A 26,777-nucleotide genomic window follows, 5' to 3' on the forward strand; every position below is an offset into this window, starting at 1 on the left:
GAAATGACTCTGGTAACGTAACAAAGTGCAAATCCCTAGTGAAAATATCAAATGAAGATCTGACTTTTTCTTTTATTGGTTCTTCCCTGCCAACATGGGCTTGCTGTCCTTCCTAAGTTACACTAAAGCCAGACGACGGAGAACCAGAGAAGTGTAAAGTTATGGAATATAAGCATCTAAATAAGGCCATAATAGTCAATCAATAACAAGTCAAAATAAAATCAATTTGTCAACCTCCTTGAAGTGGCATTAGTAAAAGCAGTATGAAAGAGAGGGATATATTGAAGAACATATACTGGATATTAAATATCTGAAAGGAATCATTAGGGTTTCAGTTTTCGTTTAAATTGCCGGGTTCTTTGTCACAGTTTGGAGGAGAGGGAATTTTACATCGAGGCTCATTTATAAACCTTGCTTCATCTTGGTCTCCAAATCTTGGTCCCTAAAACAATAAAACTGTAAAACAAAGAAAGAAAACCCTAAACACATAAACTAAGAGAAATCATTTGCTACAATTTCTTTCTCTCCTTTTCCCCAAGATTAAAATGTTCTCTCTGTGCCTGTTGTATACAAAATCTTTGGAAATGCACTTACACATAACTGCAATGCACAGTCACGTTCCTGAACCTTCATCAACATAAGCAGACTCCAGGGTAACTGAAAAAAAAAAAAAAAAAAAAAGAGTCACTGGCTTATCACCTAAGACACCTAGAAAGAGCCTTGCTTCCACCAAGCACAAATAACCCTTGGCTCCTTCTTCACCAAAAGCCTTGCCTCTCTGTAATGGCAATTCCTTTCTTGTAGGCATTTGCTCCTTCTAATGTACAGCACTGCATCCAAAGGACCATACCCTGCACCACGGCCTATGCTCTGCAAAAGGCTGTGTCCTGCTGCCATGGCCTAGTCTGCTGCACATCACCTATTGCCCTGCCCCTTCTTTACAGCATGTCTTTACATCAGCTCCCAGTCAGAGTCCTGCCACCAGCAGTCTGGAGAGATACGAATGGAAACTTTTCTCCTGTCTGTTCTGCCTGGACTCCTGATGGCTGTGAGGAGTAAGGACGGAGGGAGCACCCATGAAAGGACAAGATTCAGTGGTGCCCAGTGACAAGATTCAATAGGCAGAAATCAAAATACAGAAAATTCCACTTAAATTTAAGAAAAAATCATTTCTTATTTTTACTATAAGGGTGGTCATACACAGCAATAGGTCACCCAGAGAGTCTGTGGAGTCTCCATCCATGGAGATACTCAAAACCCACTTGGACACACAACCCTGAGTTACCCACTCTATTTGACCCAGCCTTGAGTGGAGGGGTTAGGCATTAGGCAGCCTACAGAGGTGCCTTCCAACCTCAGCTACACTATGATTCTGTTGAAAAACATCAGCAACACTACCGATCTAAAAACCGAAGATGTGTCATATAACTTTTTAACAAACGCAACCATCCTCCGTGCTACAGAATACATTGCAAAACTAAAAATGCCTGGGATGATCAGAGATGGAACAACATGAATCTCACGCAGACCTTCCCTTTACAAATTACTGTGGAATTTACTACGATCCCTTTCAGATACATAGCTCTTTTGTGGAAAGAGAGCTAGGTATCGCCTACATTTCTTGAAGCTATCGGTATTTCAGCACTGCTGCTATGCTCCTAACTAATGAGCCACACGGCAAGTCAACAGACTGTTTACTTTTGCATTAATATTTAACTTCTCCTATGAATTAATTGGAAGATTTCTTGCTAAATTTTTGGAGTGGCTCATATGTACACAAGGTACAGCCAGCTGCCAGTGTAACCAAGTTAACTGCTTGCCCTTAGTAACTTCTGTGCAAACACAGCACAGCCTTCCTCAGTTCAGCCTGATTAATAAGCAAAGACCTGGCTTCTTTTCCTCAAGAGCATGAAAGCATAATATGAGCACTACATTTTCCTCTTCAAACCTGAAAGAGTTTTTCTTCAAAAAATCAGATCCCAACAACCTTAGCTCAAGTACAGTATATTTTTGTTTTATTACTCTTCTCTTTTTCTATTCTTCTTACAGTCTGAGACAAGATTTACCCTCAAGTAGATTGCACCCATTTATTAAAGAGAAGCAAAGAGCTACGGACAAGAGGAAGGCCCGGCTGGACAAAAGGGACTCTGTAGTTGTTTTCAATACAGGCTTATTTCAACATTGTCCAGAACACTTCTATTGGCAACCAAAATAACTGAGGATCTTAGCCCTCAAACCCTAGTGAAGGCATACCATTCACAGGGGTCCAAGATCCACCTCCAAACACCCATGCCTCCATTTAAACCCGTGCACACAGCCTGAACCCTTGTATGATAAAACAGTGCAGAAAAGGTTAACAGCTTTAAGCTATCAAACTTTCTGTGAGCCAATGTAGAATACATTTCTTTATTGTATATCTGTTGATATACCTGAAAGCTGTATCTGCAGCTGCCTTACAAAGTCTAAAGTTCTCCCTCGATATAGAGACAGAATAAACCTGAAGCATGGAGCTGTGATGATGCTTCCCCCAGCTTCTATGTATGAAACAGGAAGATCTTCAAATTTACTTCAATTCAGTTCCAGGAAAGGCTACTGAGAATGAATCCAGAGTATTTCAGGTTTGATACTTAATGTGTAAACACTCAGTCCTTTGGACTGATGAAGTTCACACAGGTATTTTAGAACTGTCACTATCTAAACCTGATTCACTGCAGCCTCCTGATTTCACTTCCAGAGGGGGGAGAACAGAACAAGCAAGGGCGTATTTAATTTTTTTTTGAGCTAATACAGATGTGTTTCATCATTGTATAATCACATGCATGTACCATATAAAAGGAAGGAAAAAGCAATCTGGAGAGAGAAATTATCAAATAGGCCTTGAAACTCTTCACCACCTTACGGTATATTTTTACTTATGATCGATATTTAACAGTGTTAAAAAGAGTTAAACAACCTACAACATAAGAAAAGAAGTTAAGGAGCTAATGACGGACAAAAGGGTGCCTTTGCTTTAATGAATGCTATCACAGCTAATCATTTTAACAAAAAGAGTTTACGATTGCTGTCTCCTCCTTTGTATATATGTGCATGAATTTTGTGCTTACTTTGAGAGCTGCTGGCTTCATGACAATACCTATACTGATCACAATGAAACTGTATCTAAAAAGAAATGTCCAAAACCTCAAAACCTAATTAGGTATTTTTTTTCATGTCATTAATAAAACTAGAAATATAGCTCCTTGGTTGAGTGCCGAACTGATAGAAAAAAAGGTTTCTTAAGAAAGTAAACTTACTATGGGTTAAAAATATGCATTATTTTGTTTAAATTCCTACATAACTTCATGTAAAGCAAGACTCTTAAGATGGAAATAGCATAAGAGCCATGTAAGTCTTCAGACGTCAGTCAAAAGGAAAGGAATACAATTATTAAATTATTAATATCCTAAAAAGCACACTGCAATTTGAAGACAAAACGGAAACAAAATACCAAAGAAAATTCATGGGAATTGTGAAATTCAATTCGAACACAGACACCTTCCCTTCAGCTCAGATGTTATGGGATGACACCACTCTAATCCCCTTCCATAACTGAGACCCTGTGGTCAACATAGCTGAACTCCTTTTTACTTGATCAAATTTACTTTTCTCTTTAAATGAGACAGAGTATGTTTATTATTTGATAACAAGTAGATAAATCCCATAATTGTGAGAAAATGTACCATTATGACTGATACTGCAAAACGCTGCCTTGATTCCCCTTCCCTGAAGTACCAGCTGCAAAATTTTCCCCTGAATCTTCGGAACTGCAATATAACAGTCTTGTTGTGAAGGGTTAAACAGTTTTTCTTAACTTCATTATGATCCTCAGCAATGTTATCATTTTGCATGGAATGTGTAGGATTACAAGTCATTCTCCAAGAAGAAAATCGAAATAGGATGTAACTGATCAGCACCACATCAGAGATGCTAAATTCTTTGTAATCAATAAGAGAATGGGTGCTGATTTCTTTCAGTCCCTGGCGAGAAGAGATTGAAAAGAGATCATGCTCCACCATACCCCCTTGATGTTTTACATTTCTTTAGTGCTCCATTACAAAATGTAATGTTGCGTGAACAAATGCAACCCTGGCAAATGAGCAGTAACTGTCCCTTGCATGGCTATTACTGAACCATAGCAATAGGCAGTTTAATCTTTGATGGAAAGCAGTTGTTCAGACCTTTCTGCTACACTGACCCACAGTATAGCATTACTTGGAAGAACTCATTCCTATGTTTTTGTAACACCATAATTGGGTAACATTGGAAATCCACTGTAAATTCAGTGTTGATGTGAACACAAATCTTAGAGTACAGTGAATGTGGAGGGTTTATGTTTAAAAAAATAAATATTCACAGTTCAATATTCCAAGTCTAAAAACATACTAGAGGATGTATTTCCATTCCTTTTAGAAAACTTTCCTCTGTACTAGATAAAAAATATCTCTGTTTAAAAGCATTATTTTGAGAATTTCAAATTTTCTGACTCCAGTACTAGCTCTTCCTCCATACAATGACTCCTGCCTTGACATCCTTCTTCATCCAATATCCTTCTGCAGCATCAACTCTCTTATGGTCACGTTCATGTTTTTCTCTCATCCCTTACCTGGTTTATGTTCCTGCTTTATTTCCTGGTTTTTGAATACACCAGCTGTCCTTATCAAACTCAAATTATGAGACAGCTATTGCTAAACTTATAATGTGGAAAGCATGTTTGGGTTTCCTTCTGACCCTGAATATGTAACAAATTTACCTGCCTTATTTCCTATAGGAAATATTTCCCACTGTGTGATTCAAATAGTGCAACAAATCTCCATCAGTAAGATATCAGCAATCAATCAAGTAAAGTATAGTTCTTACTCTTAATATGATCCCTTTCTGTTCTTTGTATGCCATTTGAGACCTGTCATATCCCAATTCCTGAGCTGTCAGCTCTATTCAGCTGTAGAGCATATGATAGATTTGTTTGCAAATAGGAGCTGGTTAGCATTTTCAGAATCAGAATATTTAAGGTACTATAAATCCTGTTTTTGCCTGTTTCTTTTCAGAAAACTACAGAGACATGGCAAATAGCCACACCATGAGTAAAGCTGAATATTGTTGTTTTAACTGGATCAAAGGAATGTGTCACAAATGGGTTTGAAAAAATACACACTCGTGTTTGCACACCTATGTAAATGCTTTTCTAGCAGCCTAAATACCAATGGTCACATCAACAAACACTTGGGGCACTTAGATCTGTCACAGATGCACACATACTTAAATCACTTCTTGATATAGAAGAATCAAAAGAACCATTGTCATATACCCACAATCATATTGCATTTCCCTTCTCATGAAAATTGTTTATTAGCAATACATTTAATTGTGGAAACTGATCTTACTAGGGCTCTGAATAGCATATGTGGTATTTTATGTAGCATATGTCTATTCATGGATTAAACTCCTTTCTTTTTTTAATGGCTACTGCTGTTACACTAGTTATTTTTCTTCCACTGCATTAAAAACAGCTTTCATGATAGAAATGGGAATAAAGAAGTGGGAATAGGCATTCATAGACAACATGCAGGGAGATTTAGAAGTCATTAGTATGTTGATATTCTCCTAATATAAGAATAAGAAAACACAAGATTGACTTTCTGCTCTTAAAACTTCACCAGTTAATTTATGTAGTCCTTCCAATACATTCCCGTAGATTCACTCCCTTGAATATAACACTAATCATTTCCCTATGCGTGCTGAAAGTAAAATGCCTCTAAGAATGCTTTGTCTCGTCATCCTCTGCACGCTACAAATCCCCCCACAAAAGAGTCCTTGCTCAGCCATTCCTCAGCTTTGGTCTTGAAGCTGTGAACTGTACTATGAAGGCAGCCAAAGAGAGATCCAGTTAAGTTTTCTTCCCAAGGTTGTAAAAAGTTTGGCACAAGGAACCCAGCCTGCTCAGGTACATATGATACTTTCTCAAGAATTCAACCATCTCTTAAGAGTAAGAAACCAGATGCGATCCCCACCATACAGTTAGAGTCAGCCATGTACACTTAGGTTCATATCTCTGTTAGTTTCCAGTAACATCAAAGAGAAAGAAGAACAGGTTTAAGATGTTGCTTTTGTTTGTACCCTGACTTGTTTTACGGATAAACTCTGTAAATATCATTAAGCAATAACACTGTATGCCTTAGAAAGACCGATATTGATGAATAAACACACTTATATTTCAACATTAAATGTTACTTTGTCCATTTAGACAAAGGAGTCTAAATTCCACAGAGTCAATATAACAAATGCCATTGTATTTATTATTTGAGTATGTGTACTCAAGGGCACACTGTATTCCTCATACACACAGATCCATATACAGAAATTAAACCACTGCAGTGATACAACTACAATATTCTCTGCCTTCCATGGGACTCATGGTGCAAAGTGTGAAAAAGCAATCCATATGTCTCTTGCTAGGATTTTCCTTACCAAGCAATGAGTATGAAATGAATTGTCTACAGTTCCTGTTAGCAGGAAAGAGTGGGGGGAAGAAAGGAAGAGAGATGGAAGCTGTTGGGGAAGGGGACGTATGGGGAAGCTGGTAGCAGCTTTATCCTTGCAGGCCTGAGGGAGACAAGGAAGGTTCTGTTCCTGCTCCTGTCATACTGCTGTGCTCACCTAGTTGGGGTGGAGAACTTGCCCATCTATGTTTAGTTTACACGGGATACAAACTGTCATTTTTAGTGAGCGAGGCCTCATTTGTTAAAATATTCTATTTCCACTTGGTTAGGGAACATTCTGTAGACATGCTGTGTGCACTCTGGAAAAAAACCCAAATATAATGATGAGTATTGAAAAATAGTAAACAAACTTCCTGAAGGGAGACATTTGGTTTTAATGGATGAAAACAAGTTTATTATTATTATTTTTAAAGTGTATTGCAAATACAGTAAGGAATGTAAAAACAAAATGTAACCTAGCACGTAGATTGCTTGACTGAAACATTTGCAGGTGGTTATGGGATTGGTAAACCGCATAATCCTTACACGTTTTTGAGGTGTACAGTACAGTTTAGCAAATATGAGGTACATTCTGTGTCTGTCATTATGTTGTAGGACATATTTGTTTCTCTTATTGCTAACTGCCCAGCTGAGACAAATACTTCAAATTAATCTGCAGAAAGCAGAAGAGTAAGCAGCAACTTCAGTCCACTGCAAATACTTCGGAAGCAAAGGAGCCATTTGGATAAAAAATTCTTTTCTTCTTGATGCTGTTAACATCTATTACTTACACTTAGCAAGAAAGACAATCTGCCGACACCTCAGATAACTGGAAGCAAAACAGCTTTTGTCTCAGATATGCTTGGTCACATTAATGTGTTACAGAGTCCACGCTAAGCAGCATTGGCTGCAGGGTTTTGTTCAATGAGGCACAACACATGGCTAATCCTGCCACATCCACTCTAGACCGAAGGTTACTTGACTCTGACCAACTGGTGGCACACACTGAGCAGGTACAGACTGTCTCCACACAATGTAGATCACAGGGCTTCATGTGGACCTACCGAGTTAAGAAGAGAAAAGCTGGTAGTGGGCTTGGAACTTGACTGGAAGATATCCAAAGATATCATGACGATGAGAAAATTGGTATTGGTGATTTAGAAAGTTATTTTCTTCTAATACGAGGCAACATTTTAATATCAAGCCATTAAACTACTTTAGCAACTTATTATATTTTCTCTTTCAAGAGGACCATGTTAACACCAGAGCCTCAGGTAACTGACAGCTTTGAGGATAACTGTCCTCTTAACCTACTCACATCTCTTCTGTAATTTCAATTGACTGCAACTTTTTTGTTTGTTTTACTGAACTGGTATATATTATTGCTGTCCTGTACTGTGTGCTGGCACAAGCCACAGCAAAGGTAGTTTCATCTGCATGGCATATGAAATCATTGCCATCTGGACAGCTTGGACTACAAAGTCCAACGAGGTCAATGAAAATACTTCAGAGGTCTCTGGATCAGGGCCAGAGCCTGCAAATTTAATTGGCTGAGTGTGAGAAACCAACAGATATAAAGTACTTGGTATCTTTTGATATGGGAGATACTTCATGAACGTACATTCATGTAAAGGACTACCATCCCATTTTGGTGACACAACCATATACACTTAAGATTTCTGAAGTAGTCTGGTTCCTCCTGTACACTCCAGGAGTGTCTGAAGAGCTCACACTGCTCAAAAAATACTGGAAATTGCACAAAAGCCTTCCCCAGAAGTTTTTGCAAATGGATTAGCTGCCTAGCTGATGAAAGAATGTCACAAGCAACTGCAGCCACTCACGACTGAAATAACTCTTGTTTGTGTTATGGAAGATATATCCCTTTCTTACCTAGGGCATGTGGTATTTGCACTAAACACTTGAAAAATCCTCAGATAGGAAAATTCTGTCTTAGCATTACCCTGTATATCAAATCTGAACAGGTTTGAAATAGCAGCCAGAGAGCAATATAATTCAGTCAGTTGAAGCCAATACCCTTGATCTTTTGCATTTGGGATCAAGGCCAGCACAGAGTACAGGACAAACTTTAGAGAGATTGATGGAAGATCTTCTGTCAGTGAGCAGATATCCATTCTCATCTTCCTGGTCTTCCGGCATAATCCAACATCATCTGTCCCAAGGTATGGCAGTAATCCAAAGAGAATGTGTTGAAATGATTTAAATCATTCCCTCCAAACAACAGTAACAGGAAACTTCAAATCCATCCCCATACTCTTAATTTACACTGTCAAAAAGACCTATTCTCTTGCCAGATATATTCAACATCGATGTGAACTAAGAAAATGATACAGATGTGTCAGGAGCATGAAGATGGCATACACATCTGCTTGTATTTCATAGCATTAAGCCATACAGTTGGCGCTGATCAATGATCATCTGAGCACACCGTTTAGGACTGCTGTGGTATTTCTTTTATATCCAAACGCTTGTACAGCTACTTCTACTCATTATATATTTGTCATCTTCATGTGAGAGAAAAGTCTTCCAGCTTCTCTTTAGTTATATGCAATATTTGTACCTCCTGTCTCCACTTCAACAATGCATAATGCTTTTAAAAAATATTTGTCAGTACAGCAGTTCAGTAACTTCAACCACAACAAATCCATCATACCTGTTGTCTGTGGAAGCCTACATTGGCTTCCTCCATGAAACCAAGTGAAGGCTTTTACCTTCAGAATGCTCAGTGACCTGTGAGAAAGATAACATGAAAGACCACTTATAGAATGTGAGAAGATGCTGATTGACAGCAAATACTCAGGAAGTTTCAATCATTATACTGTGTCATGCAAAATTACAGCTTGTTTGTGCTGAAAATGAAGGTTTTTTGGAGGCCAGACCCAAAATGAGGAATGAGCTCCATCAGGAACTATGAGTCATCACAAGCATTTCCACCTCTCTCTCCAAATGCATGACATCTTCCTTGTCCTGACCTTCTCTAACATCCAGCTTATCCGTTTTTAAAATGGATTTATTGCTTTTAAAAACAAATTCTACCAAAACCAAACACTTTATTATGCAGTCAGTTTTCAGCTCAGGGACAAGATGAGAGAAACAGTAAAACACACATCATGGACACAACATTTAACATCTGTCCAGAAAGCAGTGCAAGTGATATAGAAATGAAGGCTGCGTTAAGAGCTTTTGTAAAACAAATATTTTAAGGTCTTCCTTCTGTTGTAACACATCTAAAGCAATTTAATTGCATGAAGTTATTCTTAACTCCTAAGTGCCAGCCATTACTGTGTCCTGCTTTCCTTTCTCTCATTGATATATATTTTACTCACTGCCTTAGGTATAAGCCTGAAAGACAGTAATTATTTTAAAAGTATTACTGTCACTCTGTGGCAAAAGTTTATTTTTATTTATTTATTGAAACTGAGCCCTGGCTTTTGCATCTGATGCATAACCTACCAAAATATGTTTTTCACAGAAATAAAATTATTATTTTGTGTCTTCAAATTGATTTTATGTTTCAACAAGACTGTTTATTTGTTTTTAAACATTCCAACACAACAATCATATGTTAGGAACTTTATTTCCCTCCTAATAAAATGTCACTGTCCATAAACACTAGCCAGAAATTATCACCGAATGTCTCATTATTTTTCATAACCATTTCAGTGGAGGTTTCTGAGTTACCATGATTTTATTAACAGAAATAAAGAAAAATAATTAGAAAGGATAACACACACAATAGCACATCATGACATAGTGTTGCTAATTAGACTGCCAGAGTCACTACTTGAGTGACTGGTGTGCAGGGAAGATAATTTTTCACTCTGCCACTTTACTCTCTATAAAACCACATTCTCTCAAAATCCTTATTTCTGTATTTAAAAGCATAAGGAGCTGACTGATAAACAAGGTCTTGTAGAAGAGATGTCAATACCGCAATGGATAGCTATACCTCAAGACCCAAATTCTGTGCTGTATTATGGTTTGAAATTCTTTCTAGTTTATTTATATATATTTAATATATCTTGTACATTTTGAAGAAGAAAATTTACAAGGCAGAAAAGAAGTGGCAAGCAGAAGAAGTATGTCTATAAAGGCCCCAATCAGATATTAATGTCAAAATAAGTAAGGCTCCATTAGCATCCAGGGGACACATACACTTTGTGCTGTTCTTGTTAATGTGCTTTGCAGACTGCCTGAAGATGACACAAAGGGGTAATTACCTACATTCAGAGTCATAGATATCACACTACTTTCATTAACCTCTAGCGTTTTCTGCCTGAGAAAATGCAGAGAATTAAGTCTCTCATGTTCAGGAAATCAAGCCCATGTTTCACCAACACGGGTTGCTGTTTAGTACCAACTGCATACCTGCTGGAAGTTTTTTTCTGGGAAGCTGCAATTCAACAGTATGGCAGAATTTTCAAACATAGGACAATCCTGCTGTAATCAGAGAGATTGATAAGAGAGATAACTTTCAAAATATCAAGATATTGTTTTACTGAACTATATTTTCCAACTAATCTCATTAGGGTCAGTTTGTTCTGAGCGAGCAGTGAAAAACAGAAGTACATGTAGGCAGCATTATGAAATGGATCGCAAAAGTACACCGCCAACAACAAATCAAACATATCAAAGCCAGGCAAAGAAAACAAAGTGCCTTTATGGGAGACTTCTTTATCTTTGAGAAGGTAAGCAAAATAGCTTGACCCTATATCACTGCTAAAAAATGAACAGCTACATCAGGATAAAACTGTTGGATCAAAATCTTTCCTAAAACATACACATCCAAGTAGAGAATTTTATTATAAATGTTCACATGCTCTAGGAGCTGATCGAAGATTTACTGTCAGTTAACTACTCTGACTTGACACTTCATGGAAGCTACACTTTATTTGAGCAGAATAAACTCCTATATACTGATAGGCATCCTGTATACTTTATCTTTGGCTAGACTTCATCTTTGCTTTTTCTGATTTAACTGGGGATGGAATCCTCCACTGATGATGAGTGACACTCTCTCCACTAAGAACAGTGGGCCATAAAAATGACCTAGCTGCTCATATTGACATCTCAGCAAGGTTTCAAGGGTGATCTTAAACTACATAAAACTTAACTGCTGCTAAAGAGGAGAGAATACTAGCTATCACATTAGAAGTTTTAGCTGGTTATTTCATGTGAAGTCAGTACTGTGATAAAACTAAACCAATCTAAACTCCTGCAACCCGATTTCTCCAAAGGTGAACCTCAGAGTTTTATGAGAGGTTAACATGGACCTCCTGTCTCAGCATTAAGTGAGCAGCTTTACTTCTACAAATATTTTTATTAATGGCAATGGGATTATTTATGTGAATATTTTCTAACACACACGAGTGATTTTACGGACAATCTCTCAAAACAATCTATGAATTGTTTGCTGATGTGCTTATTATTGTTTACTAATCAGCCAGAGTCTGTAAACTTCGTTTTAAACTCACTTCCAGATGAAAAAAAAAGCCAAAACCAGCCACCTTTCTCTATATATAGTGCAATTGGGTTTCTATTACCTTATAAGAGGTGGTTCATATTAAAAGAAATGGTTCACATTCTAAAGGATTACAGGTCATTTTGTAAATTGGATTACAATGAAGAGACTTAAATTCTTAAGTAGTTTTACAAAATATAAAGGGACCATTGTAAGAGGCTATGGCTAAACTGTATTTTTGCACTGAACTTCCCTGACTATGTGTAGAAACACCATGAACAAAGTGTTAATCAGTAGCTTAAGAAGTATGACCTTTTTTTCTTGAGCTTTACCACAACAATTGTAAAAATCAAAGTCTTTATCTATATAATTGTAATCCTGAAGTCATTATCACAAAAACATAACTTAATAGTGAAATCTGCTGACACAGTATATTTTTATCTCAGAAGTTGGACAGTATTTAGGCAATACTTATCTGGAAGCTTTGCCCCATATTAATGGCCCAAATGATCTGAGTTGTATTCCCATGGAAGAGATCCCATAGGAGAAGAGCTCATTAAAAAAAAAAAATAAAATCTCATAGTTAAGGATTTATCCAATAATACACAAACACAGAGTGACAAACTAACTTGACTACAAGTCTATGAAGATGTCACTTGGATGGTTCTCAACTGCCTGAGTGACAATTCTCAAGAATTGCAAGTTAACTACAACTCTTAAGAATTGCAATTAAATTTGCTGAAGTTTTTAAAAACATTCACTAGCGAAAAATGTGTCAGCCTGCTCAATGATCTCCAGATCTCAACCATTTAACTATTCCTTATAAAAGCCCAACTGTTAGCATTGAAAACAATATATCTTTGCTACTAAGGCAAGAGTATGTCAATAAAAGCTATTTACTTCTTGACAGTGCTGAAAGTAACTTTGAAGTGTTCTGAAAACTGGTTTTGAATCCAGCCTATTAACTTTCATTAGTAAGCAACAGCTAATGGTAACTAAGCCTTAATACTATCTTTCTTTAGTCCTTCATGCACAAATATTTACTTACCAAATGCTTTTATAGGTCTTTTGTTTTGCTGACTATATATTAGACTGTTAAGATTAAAGATATAATTAGCATTTTAATCACATTAATTTAAAAAAGCCTTAATCACTTATCTCTTTCTATTGTGTAAGAGTCAGTAAATAAAATGTTACAATAGGTGTAACTTTGACCTTATAGTTCTGAAGCTCTTGATTTTTTTCCTGATTTGTTACCAAGTAGAATTAAATGAGAACTTACTATACAGATCCAGCTCTTTACGGATTTTACCATATGAAACAGCAGGCACATGTCTCCAAATCTTTTGCCCTTTGGAAGCAGTATACAAAACTCAGAACTGACAGAAATTTTCATACCGGTATTGCAAGGTCCTGATTGCACTTCATGTCTACAAAAGCGCAAGGAAGAAGAGAGAGTTAAGCACCTGGCTGGACGTGCTTCTACATAACATTAATTGAGAACAGAAATGGAGATGTTTAAGAGTAAATAAAATATTTTTAATTTAAGGAAAAGCATCAAATTAATGACACTCAGATTAAGTTAAAATGCAAAGGTAAAAATTCTCATCTTTGAAGCTGTGATGCAGAATTGGAGCCTATAATGCAGAAATTACTCACACACAAGTGGCATGAAACTCAGTATGTGATATTGTCATACAGTTCAGTTACCACTACAGAACTAAAGCCCCCTGTCTCAGATCCAGGCTCTGTTATGATCCTTTGCTGTACTATCCAAATAGCCTCATTTAAGCTTATATTTTTGTAGAAGCCAAGAAGTGGAAAAGTAATGGAAGTTCAGTTTGGGTTGAAGAATCAAATTCATAATGGCTGTTAATTTAGCAGATTCTATGAATCAATCAGTCTGTGAAAAGAATTTTAATATATGTAAAGCTGCTTTTGAGAGATAGTGCCTGCTACTCTTACATCAAGCGTCAGTCTCTGAGAGTCCAAAGTAAAGTACTGTTCAGCATGGATGTAGACGGAGGAGTTTGATTCTTAGAAATGTTTACAAGATTTTAAAGAAATAATCATTCTTCAGGAATTCAGTTTAGAGTTTGTACTTCTGTTGTTGCCTTCTGATTTATTTCTCTACCTTTAATACATTTACAATGCAGACATGCTTAGGACATTTCATTTAGGCAGGGTTATAAGATATGCTTTAAAAAGTAAATATATCATATTCCAGTGATGTTTATAACAGAACAAGGCAAAACTTTGTATTGTGATAATAGGAGAGTCAGTACTTGTGTGGAATATTATTGAGAAAAGTATTATCTATGCAAAGTAATTCCCCTTAGCAGAAGTCTCTCTTAAAGCCTATCCTGCCACATGCTAAGCACACTGAGGCAACCTTTAGTAAATCCTGTTGTTAGACATGAGAAATTGTATTTACTTTCAGCGTCTGTTGAGCATGATGTTTCTGAGCAAGAAATGATTACCAAAGTTCACCCCTTTGCATGAATCCTTACTGTTACTTATCAGCTGTAGTACAAGAGCATCCCGCAGCACAATGGTCAACTGGAGTCACCTTGTACCAGGTGCTGGATGCACGGATGTGCTCGAATAGGAAATAGGTTTAAGCATCTCAGTAGGTTTTTTTGTGGGTTTTTTGCCAGAACATTTATTAGTATCAGAAATAACTTCTACCTCAGCAATATTTAGATCAATACAAATAATTTCTCTTGTAAACAACAACGAGCAAAGAAGTTCAACAGCCAAATGAGATGGCAACAAGATCACATATTTTATCAATACACATTTGTTAAAACTCTCATCAGAGCTTGCAGAAACAGCAGAAGCATAAAGAATGGAGATAAATTAGCCAGTTCTGCTTGGCTGAAAGGGAAAGAACAAAGTGCCAAAGGAAAGTATTTCTGTAAGTGAAATAATCTTTCACTCCACTATCAGTTCTTCAAAAATTGCTAGACAAAAACATTGCAATTACATATCATATGCTGCTTATTGCTATTGTCATTGCTACCATTTAGCAAGAGAAGTTATTTTCACTGCTTTTCAACTATCAGGATCTTTTCAGCAAGTGGTGTGAATACTGAAGACCGCAAAGAGTGAAGCTAGCTTTCTGAAAAGGGCTGTAAACGGCACAGACAGTACACTGGGGAAAATGGAAAAAAAATCCCTTTGTCTCTTCTTTCAGTTGCAGTATCTTATGTATGGCCTCAACCTCTCTGAAATACAAAATGGGAGGGAAGTGTGGTCTTTCAACTACAGAGTTCCCTTTAAAATTTTCTGCATTCAGCCCTTGCTTGTTACATGATCCATCAGGCCTCTCAGAGTGGTCTGGACTCTCCATGTGTATCGTATCAGTGTGGTCCTCCTCTCTCACTCTGTTTGAGTAAGCCCTATAATATACCCTTTTGCCCAGCTGTATTCTTTCTAATCTCACAAAATCCCACTTGGCAAACATCAGTGACAGAGAAAATGTAAACCTGTGGCAATCAGGCAAGACTTTAGTTACTGGTTAACCTTCAACCCTGAATATACAAACACAGCTTGATCTCTGACCATTGTTGAGAACTGGAAGTTTCATGGCATTATTTAACCAACTCTGTTTGCTTTTAAGGATTACTTCATTCCTCCCTCCCTCCCTCCTGCAGCCATACTCTGCCGAAAGCCTTCCCCACTGCAGCCTGCACGACCTTTTGCCTTACTTAAAACGCAACCTTAATTGATCCAGCCGGATGCCATCCGGTGCACAACACATCTTAGGACACAGCTTTGTTTCTACAGCAGCAGTTACTTGCATTGCACTATACTGCTTAAGTGTTCCTAACCAGAATCCAGGCAACAAACACAGAGTCATTTAAACTCAGCTGCCCAGTTTTATCTTGGCAAGGGACTGATCGGGAAAAATAAACCCACAGCAAGACTATCTTTTCTCCCACACTTGAACAAATCTACTCAACTTCCAGACAAGTGTTTCAATGAACTGTGGTTTTTTACATTTTGAATATTAACTAGTGCCTGAGAGCAGATATTGGGGGGAGGGGGGAAGAAGAAAACAAAAAGAAAACTGGTTCTAGAGACCTTTCCTATTTATGTTAGTTTCCTGTATTAATTCCTCCCTATTCAGTTAAAAAAAAGAGGCTGCCTCCTCTTTCACAGCCATTAAAGGTACCAATAGTACCTCAGTGGCTATTTCAGGTGGCTTAGTCTGTGTGAAGTGTTACCTGATTAACCAGCCATTTGGTTGGACTCAATGATCTTAAGGGTCCTTTCCAACCTAAATGATTCTATACGAATATACCTGCTAAAATGTTTAAAAAAATGTAAAAGCCTAACATATTATTTTATTCTTCTTTCATCTTATTTCACAGATTTCATTCTCACAGGGATAGTATCCTTTATCTTACTTTGCCATGCTCCTTTTAAACCGCAAGCATAAGATAGCGGATAAACTAACAGTAACATATTTTGTATAACAAAATCTCTCTATTTGGATCATATTTGGCAACATCACAAAAATATTTTCTTTAAGAAATTGTCTGTCATATTGATGACTACAAGGATTTTCCTGCAGCCACAGTGTCTTTTTCACTTCTTAATTTCACAAACACTATTTACTTAACAAAAAGCATCATGTAGCTACTTGAACTTGCATCCTGATTTTGTTTTGATTTAAAGCATAAAGTAAACAGGAGCCCCTTAAATTAAATCCAGAACATCCTTGCTCTAACCTCTGTTCAATAAATTAGCATTTATAAATATACATTTTTGTTTATTAGTTTTTGTGGAATCCCAGCTATCTATATAATTACAGTGTATTTCAGTATTATTCATGATATCATAACTGAAATGATAAGCATCAGTGTCATGTTCTTTGGGAATCAGAGTGTATAACATCCATTTCAAAGGTCTTCCAGGCATTTGTAACCTTGAATACTTTTTTCTAAGCCCCACCAGTCATATTGGTGATTCCTACAGATATTATTTTAAAGCAATATACTTCAAAGCTTATTTAACATATTTTTCTAATGATGTAAAAAGTTTTCCACTTTAAAATGTTTTTACAAGTGGCAATATTCTAACTCTATAACTGTTCTAATATTATAACTGTTTGCTATTAATCATCCTTAATACTAATTTTCTTTTTTCTCCCTCTCCAGCCTCTGAAAATCTGAACCGTACCTTGGGAACTGTAAAAATAAGCGATGGGCTGATGTAAAAACGCTATATTCTGACATATTCCAAATTTGATTTCAATCCAAATCCTACATATGAACATGCCAGTTTTGGCCAATATTTGTTAAAAAAATATGAAATGTGCATACAGTGCAGATTTGCAATTGTCAAAATACCAGGTAGAATTCTGAAGATCTACTCTGACAAAAACACTTCTGATTTTATTGGCAAGGTTTGCCTGACACTGAACACAGGATCTAACCCATCAGTTTGTCATCTGTCAGTTTTAGAGATTCTCCCACTCCAGCTGTGATAGTAAAGTTTGGTTTATTGCACTGAAATAGGAAAAAGTAGGTCTTTTCAATGATATTAGCTTTCTAGTATAATTCCTTTTCAGCCATTCAGAACAACAAAACAGGTCATGTCTGATTAATCAGGGATTTTTTTTTTTTTTACCCAAATAAATTAAATAACAGAAATTTAAAGCCCCACCTAGAAACCTTGAAAAACTACATGTAATGCTGGGCTCCTGGGTAAACAGGCAAACTCTCTTGACTCCAGCACAAAGTCCTTTGGGTAAAGAAAGAAAGATTAATTGGAGAAAGGGGAAAGGAGGTGAAATGAAAGAAACTTAGGATGTTTAGGACTCTTCTTTTGCTCTTACATTACTCAGCAGCAACTGCATTTTATCTGCAAACTTAAATTTTAACAGCATCTGACTAAAATGCCAAGCTGTTACATATCAAAATTCAACAGGATCTGACCTATACTGTCATCTCTGCTTATTCACCAGTAAATGAAGGCAGGCTTTATCCTCCATAAAGAGTTTCTGTCAATGGGGATCTCTTAACAGAGTTGCAGGCTCCCCAAGGTTCACAAAAAGGTAACCACAGCAAGATTCTCCTTCTCCAGGCTTTGCACCACAGACCTTATTTAGTAAAGCAATGTAAGAAAGTAAGATGGCTTTGCAGGTATATAAAATTTTACAAAGTTACTACTATCCAATGTATATACATACAGTAAAAGTAGGGCTGAAAAAAAAATCTGAGCTTCACACACTTAAAACTATTTTGAATTAATACAGTTTATCCTCAGAGATTTTCTTAGTATATCTGAAAAATTTTATTTTTTTTTAAGAAATACAAGAGTAACTTTCAGACCTTCCAAAATAAAGAGTTTCTACTCACTCAGCAACAAAACTGACTATTTTACTTGGAGAAGTCCATGGAACAAGAGGATAATGCAAGAATATTTAGTAACTCTTGAAAATAACAACTTCCTATGTATTTTGTGATATATTTTCCAAAGGCTTTGAACCACTAATGCGAGCCTTGTGTCCACTGCACTGGGCTGTAAATGGTATCCAGAGACACCATTTCATTTTCAGTGGAAGACGTAAGTAGAGAGCAATTAGACTGTAGGTTTCAAAAGCTTTGCCTGGCGTGCAGTGCATGTTGTGGGGATATTTGAGTGACTGATTGGCCTGTGATCACAGTAATGGGGGGAGGAATAATGTTTTTACGCTGTCCTTAGATTCTGGCACACAGCATTAGAAAAGTCTTCCTGAGGCCGGCCTGCAGCAGAGTCTCTGCCACAATTTCATCTGAGGGTGCCCAGTGAAGACCGAAGGGAGACACAAAGTACATACTGGGATGACAGAGCCTTTTGAAATTGAAAAGAGTTTCCCAGGATTATTTTATGGTCCCGTGGGAAGCTTTTCATTGTCCCACTGAAAATCCTGGCAAGGCTGCCAATATTAAATCATTTTCAAATCCAGTAAACTTTTTTTTCTTTTTGATTCTTATTCTTTTTACTGCTGCTTGGATTATTTTATTTTTTTTTAATACAAAGGATAAAGTATGAGATTATTCCCTTGGGAACTATTTCATTGTCTGGGATGTTTCATTTTCAGGAATCTTGACATTATAATTTAATCCAAACAGCACATACTCTTATCCTTGTATTCATTACAAAGAAGCGTGACAGATTTTAATTTACTTAGCATAGGCCATAAAACTATACAAATATTATTGAAAATGAATAGTATATTCCTGTATAGTGTATACAAATATTACTGACTACTGAATATTTAATTGAAGACAGTTTATTAATATTGAATATGAACAATAAAATGGGTGTGCCAATCAAAACATAGACAATAAATGAATACTTAAATATTCAAAACATACCCAAAGATTGCCCAAAGACAGTTTTTTCCTAAATGCTTTGATTCACATGCCATAGGAAATATGGAATATACATCTAGCACTGAAAAGTAAAACTGTAGTTTTGCCTTTGCCTTTTCTGTTATGCATAATTTTTCTTAGTGCTCCCTAAATAAGAAAAACTAGTTTACCAAAATACTATTTGTGATTAAATCTCACCAAATAATGACATTATCTTCACAATACTACCAGTTTAAGACAAGAAACAGAAGGATATAGCCCCTTGACATAAAGTAGCTACCACAAAGAGGTGATGACTGAAGGACAGTAGTACTTAAAAGCACATGAAGTTCCAAGCCTCATTACAGTATGACACCAAAAATACTAGTACTAGTATTTTTCAAAGGTGTAGGTCATAAAATTTGCAGAATGTTTACCATAAATCAATAACAGCTTGAAAAGTAACAGAAAACTGGTGCTCTGTTGTTACTGCTAATTCTTCTCTTTTTAAAAAATGTATCTCAAATATTTTTTATTTTACCTAAATTTAATTAGGAAACTACATGGGAATTTCACAAGGCAGGAAGGCCCTATGCTCCCCAAAAAAGAGTAACAATGTCTTCCAAAGTCTCAAAAAGCAGTGAAATGAAAATAAACCACTTCTCCCTCCCTCCCATTTTGAGGGGTTTGGGAGTGGTAGTGGGGTTTAGTTTGGGTTTTTTTTTTTTTAGACCCTATCAGTCTGAATTAAGTTTCAGGAATTTCAGAAACTGATCCATTCACTGATTACTTTGGATTAAAAGTAGTACTGAGTATTATTAGGAATAATTACCTCTCCTTCTCTGTATAATCTATATTGTCTTTAGCAACTTGCCCTGGTTTATTTGTAAAATCAAGCCTTTATTATGCAACATCTAGCTCAGAATTAATGAGTCATTCTTCAAGATCCCTCCACCCTTTCAGCTCTTTGATACTTTTACTACTGATACAACTCAATTTCATTTAATCTTCATTGAAATTCTCCTACATTGTAATTCCAGTTTCAGCATGGCCTTTCAGCTACTTGTATGGCCTCTGGACCACAGGAATTTTCAATAATTTTGCTCACATACCAGGCTGATTTTGAAGCTGTCAAGACACCCTCTCCTCACAGCACCCAAAAGAGGCCTATTCTGTTTTAGCATGCATGAGTAAATACCCATAATTAGAATCAAAAGTAGATGTTTCCATGCAGTGAGACTGAAACAATGGTAACACACACACATGCCTATTAAGATTATTATAGAATTATTTCACATATGGTAGCAACTAGTTTTTATCATGACCTTGGCTATTTTGTCCTATTTTTAAAATACCTTATGGACCTAGTATACTTTTTACATTAATATTCTAAGCATTTTTATTTAAAACTACATTTTTACTGTATATTATCATTAGAGGTCAAAAAGTATCAGAGGTCTGATTGGGGTGAATATTTTAATCCTCTTCTACCTCACTATTTTTAAGAGAAAAGAATTTTAATGAAAAAGTTCAGGAAAAAAAAAAATTCTCTTCTGCAAAATAAGCAGAATCAGCACTTTTTTTTTTTTTTAATATCTAGTATAGTAAACCTCAAAAAAACAGTTTTGCTGGAATGTTTGGACAGACCTCATTCACATCAAAGAACTCTTGGAATTTGTACCACTGTATGACTCCTAACAGAAGACTTCTTGTGGATAATCAGAGTCGTCAGCTTTTACCTATCATAAAAATAGATTGGTTTTGGCTCTGTACATATGACTATAGCATCCTGGTTCTGGTCAATGCCACTTTTGTAGCTGTGACTAGGACATATGGGATGATGGTTGAAATTGTTCTGGCAAAGGGAGGAGTGAGCAATTGGTAAGTGTCATTACACCACACCACTGCACCCAATTGTGGGCCCTCCAGTGTGGGAAAGATATGGATAAACTGGAGCAAGTTCAGTGGAGGCCACTGCAATGGATGGGGCTGGAGCACTGGCCCTGTCAGGAGAGGCTGAAGAAATCCAGTCTGGAGAAGGGGTAGCTTTTGCAGGAGACCAACAGCAGCCCCCCAGCACCTGTGGAGGGGTTATCAAGAGGACAGAGGCAGGTTCTTCACAGTCCTACTTGGTGGGACGATGAGAGACAAGAGGCATAAATTGAAACAAGAAAGTGTCAGGCTGAATATAAGGAGAAACTTTTTCCCCATGAGTGCAATCAGGTAGCAGACCAGTTGCCCTGAGAGGCTGTGCCATCTCTGTCCTTGGAAGCTTTCAAGACATGACTAGACACAGCCCTGAGCAACCTGGTCTGATGCTGGTTTGAGCAGGTAAATTGAAGTAAAGAACTCTTCAAGTCCCTTCCACCCTGAATTACCCTCTGATCCTGTGACAGGCTGGGATAGTTGTATACAACACCATATGAGAGGATATATAAGCTTCTAGAGATTGGGAATGTGCTGTACTAGTCTTCACAAAATCTGAGATAAAGTGGGTACCCTCTGTGATGTGAGAAAGTGTACTCTGGAGCAGCACCTATGCCTAAAAGATTTTTGGGAAAATCCAGGATTAACATAGATTCCTGGGGGAATCTATGGGCTGACTGCTAATAACTTATCTTTACCAGAAGAGACACAGGCCCTTAGGCTTCTAGAGAAACAGTTACTATGGGATCTGATGGTGGACAGTGGCGGCAGCTATACCTCATTTGCACAAATGAGTAAAATGTTTAACATCTCAGCAAAGCTGTAGGAAATCACGACAGGAACACAGTACACAAAATAGCTACCTGTCACTCATCTGCAAGATGATATGAATGCCAATAGCAACTTAAGAAGACTGATACTTAAAAACATTAAAGCATTATTCAAAATAATTCAAACATGTACGGTGTCTCAGAAGTATTAATCCAGCTAGGTAATTTTTGTTTACCCCTGAGTCACGCCTACTTGAAATTTTTGAAACAAAGATACCTTGTTCTTCCAAGACCCTTTTTATTTTTTACTTGAATTCTACTGAGTTCAGCTTTCTTATTATCTAATAAAGAGTAAGCATCACATAGGTTCAAAACACAAGGAGAACTTGTAAGTAGCTTTATGGTAAGAATAGAGTAGAAGTCATAAACCAACATAAACGGAGTATATTTGAGTGAATTTACTAACTAAGGCTAATGGAGTAAAGACTGAGGTCCATATTGGCTCCAGTTTTCCTCTGTTAAGTACTGCATAGTCCAGCAAATAGTGCAATATGCATTTCTGACTGGTAAAGAATAAAAAGAGTAGGACAGAATCAACAGCACATTTTATACTCATCTTCGAATTCATCACTATTTGGAAATGCAGCTTGAGAGAAATTTGCAGCTCCAGCCACAGTCCACTGAACTTGATGTGAGTCTGTCGATCTGAATACACATGGAACAGGCCTTTATTTAATAAGCAATGCACTGTGCAAAGTACTCTCAGGCTTTCATTAAAAATTTAACTCTAATCCACTGTAGTCACTGCAGTTTTCTAAGCTCCCAATATAAAATACCATGTTGTTTAGATAAAATAATGAATTTTCTATTTGCTTACCCTTGTGAATGGTGAGGGATATTCTAATTATCTACAATAGGAAAATTAAGTGCTTTGTTGGAGGATACAGTGCCACTGTATTGCACTATCAGTTCTACAATTGCCAGACAATTAGAAATTTGAAAAGTTTCAAACAATTCAATGCATTAATCTTCGGGAAAATGTCTATGCATCATGTCTGATTATTTTTTTAATTGAAAAGCAACAAAGCAAAACAAAGAACCCACCCTGGAGTTTGTCCAACCTCTTTCTCTACATCTGCCAAGATGGGGCCCACCTTCTCAACCTGACAGAAATATTATTGAAAAATCAGTGTGCCAGAGGCTGTTCAAATTCCTCATGGAATTCTACACCAGATATACTGTTCTACAGTAATAAAAAGCCTGCCACACAGACCACTCCGGATTATGTTAAATACATTTTAGCTGGAAGAGACCGAGTTTAATTATAGTTAAAGCAGTCATCATTTAGAATAGCATTGATTCAACTGCAGGTTTGTGTTTCATCTCAATCAAGCCATTTAAAATCTATGTCACAGGTATATTGTCTGCAAAATTAGCCTGCTTATCTCAGAAGTACACATATAAAGTCTATAAAGCACTTCTAAATTTTTCAGCAGTTATATTACTATTTTCCTTCCAAACAGCAGCATTATTTTACTGCAGTTACATGCATATAAAGAATAGATCCTGCCTATCTTGGTAACAGCCAGAGTACTTTGGATATATATTCCTCTTATGACCAAAACCACCAAACATTTAGGCAAGTGGCTATTAAATAGGACTGGAATAAGGGAAAACTACACCAACAGCTGTCTAGGACAATTTGCAACATTTCCTTAGAGCAAAAAATTTCATCCACTCATTGATTTATAGAAATATTTGGCAATTCCAGAGTGGATAGAAAGGAAGCATTCTTTAATAGATTGGCAACTCTGGTAACCATCAAAAAACACTGAAGGAAAAAGCATTACCATGCATTACCATTTAATGCTGCTTAGTCTGCTTAGATCAGTGTCTGTGTGGGTGGTTCTTGGAATATATATTTGCAAAAATATGTATGGGATCAGTTTGAGCTATAAGGATATCAATTATATCCTCTTGTTGGCTTTCCACTTTTAATATTCACTCTTGCTCATTAAAGTTCAGAAGGGCAGTAGCAATCAGCTTAAAGATATAGTTTAAGGCAGTATCTGTCAGATACCTACAAAGATTCCAATGTCCTCATTCACAAATGAGTGGACTGTGCTATCTGCAACAGTCAATCAACAAATTTTGGACTATGATAGTATTTGGAATGAAAAGCAAAATCGTAAATTGCCTTCAAAAAAATGACCAAGCTGCAAAATTCTAGTGCGGATACATACGCTGAAGCTGACCATATATTATAAAAGACTGTAGTGCTTGATCATATAGTTTTGGCTTGGCAGAAAGTAGCTCAAAATGCTAAGTTGAGACAGTCAGAAAACTTTTCTTTAAATTTAAAATTGGTCTGAAACGTGGTTTTTTGGCATGGACTTATCTACAGTTCTCAACCCTAATGTTTAGTTCATAAATTGAACTAAACACCGAAACTAAACACCAAACTGCCACATAAGTTAGATAAGTAAAGAGAATACTAATTATAGAAGGAGCTTGATTTCACATTATGTATAGCAGCCTGCTAAGACCTGGAGCATGAACAGTTTTATATTAAAATGTTGATTTTCAAATGAAGCACAGGGAACTAGAATTTTTTTCCCCCATCTTCCTACAAAGAAATTAACATTTTGTGACCTCTTTATAACATTCCATATATTTCTTTCATCCCTTGTCACTCCTTTCCACTCCCTTTGTGTGAAATTGCACTAAATTCCAATGACGGAATCCGTATATTGCTCTCCTTTTGTCTTCCTAATTGTGATTATTGCCTTACTGAAGATGACTTGGATTCTGACAGGCTCATAAGCAAAGCTGGTAAGACCTAAATAAAGGACAAAAGGGAAGTTTTCTTCCTGTTTCTTGATGATTCTTTTTGTGTTAAGTCCAATTTAACCTGTGAGATTTTCACTGTGCTTTGCCTCCTCTATTATTGGCTTCCAATTTGGTAGATGAAGTTAATCATGATTAAAAACCAGCAGAGAAATTCTGCTCAACAATTATGCTTACAAGGAAGGTCCTTAGCAAAACTAACATTCTTTTATCTATAGAAACTAGTAACTTCAGTTTTCATGGGAAAAAGCATATCAATAGCTCCCTGACTATTCACAAAGGGAAAGATTTTTCAGCTGCCTACAAAAGCAGAAGGAAACATTGGATAGGTGCTTTCCTCACAAATTAGAAAAACAAAACCCACCCCACCTGCTTACGCTAAATTTGATATTTTGATAGAATGTTTTTCCTTAGGAATCTTTGTATTTTTCACTGTATCCTGAGCAATGATGCAGATTTTTTTTTTTATAAAGAAATTACATGTACTACTTACGTGATATGAATATTTTTCTATTTCTAGCCACCTTTACTCATGGTTACTGTCACACCCATTGCAACTAAAAATTAAGTCTTAGGCATATAATCAAAACCTCTTGCATATGTATCCAGTACAATGTGCCACAGTTCATTGTCTGTTACGGCTCACAAATTCATCACTCACTAGAGGAGAAGCAGCAAAATTCACAGCTCGACTCTTGACACCTCTGCCAGGAAATGAGGAGCTGTTTATGCGATTGGCTGAAAGGAGTTCCAGTGCAGTCCCTTCTCCAGCTGAAACACACCTAGTGTCTAGTTTGTTTTCACATACCAGCACTGTCTTTTTACACTTTGATTGAAAACACTGCATGAAAAGCATTGCTCATGTGGAATTAGAAGTGGTCTTGCTCTGCAGTTTTGAAAAAATCTTCTGTATAGGGTCAGATCAACTCTCACAGGATCCTTTCAAAGCTTATACTCACAGAGCAAAAGCAGCACAAACCTTGATTAGGGTTTTTACCTCTGCATGCTACAGGGAAGCACGTCTAGAACTGCACCACAGAGAGATGTCTAATATACTTTAAGAATCTCTGAAATTGATTAGATATAATTTTCTTTGACATACCCTTCATAAATTCATTCAGAGGAGTATGAACATCACTCAGTGAGATTAATGAAATTATATTATTCCTATCTAAACTTCCTATCCAGAAATTAGGAAAAGGCTTATGGAGAAGAGTAAAATAATAACAGGGGTAGGACTTAGTTTGAAGTCTAGATCCAAACTCTTCACACCGAGGAAAGGCAGAATCACATCCTAATTTTGTAATTAAAGGTCTGTGTACCAGAGCAACAATCTAAATTTGCAAAGTAATTTAAGCTGTGAACTAGGAACTACGTACAAGCCTTTGCTATTTAGTTCTACTTTTGCAATTAAATGAATAAATTAGTGGTGCATTGAATTGCCCTCAGTTTCCACAGTGCCAGAATTTCATTGTTTTTTCTCTACATTTAGTAAAACCTATTGGCTGAACTGGCAGTGGCATGGAGAGGGGAGGAATAACACAGGATTAAAATATGCCATTCAGAAACAATCTTAGAAAGTCATAGGCAAGGGGAGGACTTAAAACCTCATTAGGTAGTAGAGAAGCAAATTCCCGATTATGTTCAGATGAAAGGTGAGCTTATGAAACTGATGTGAACAGGTAATCCTTTTTGTTTCTATTTTATCACACCACCAAATATGTATTTTTTTTCACCACTTTATCATGGTAGTTTTAGAAAGCCAAAACTGTATTATACCCTTTTGCAACCGGTTTACGCTCCCTAGAATCAAAACTTTCTAATACCTTCTGAGTAATTTGTATACTTTGTGAACCATGAATAAACTAGCAGATTCATCCACATGCCACGGCAA

Source organism: Numenius arquata, chromosome 2 (genome assembly GCF_964106895.1).
Source record: "Numenius arquata chromosome 2, bNumArq3.hap1.1, whole genome shotgun sequence".
Classification (NCBI taxonomy): Eukaryota; Metazoa; Chordata; class Aves; order Charadriiformes; family Scolopacidae; genus Numenius; species Numenius arquata.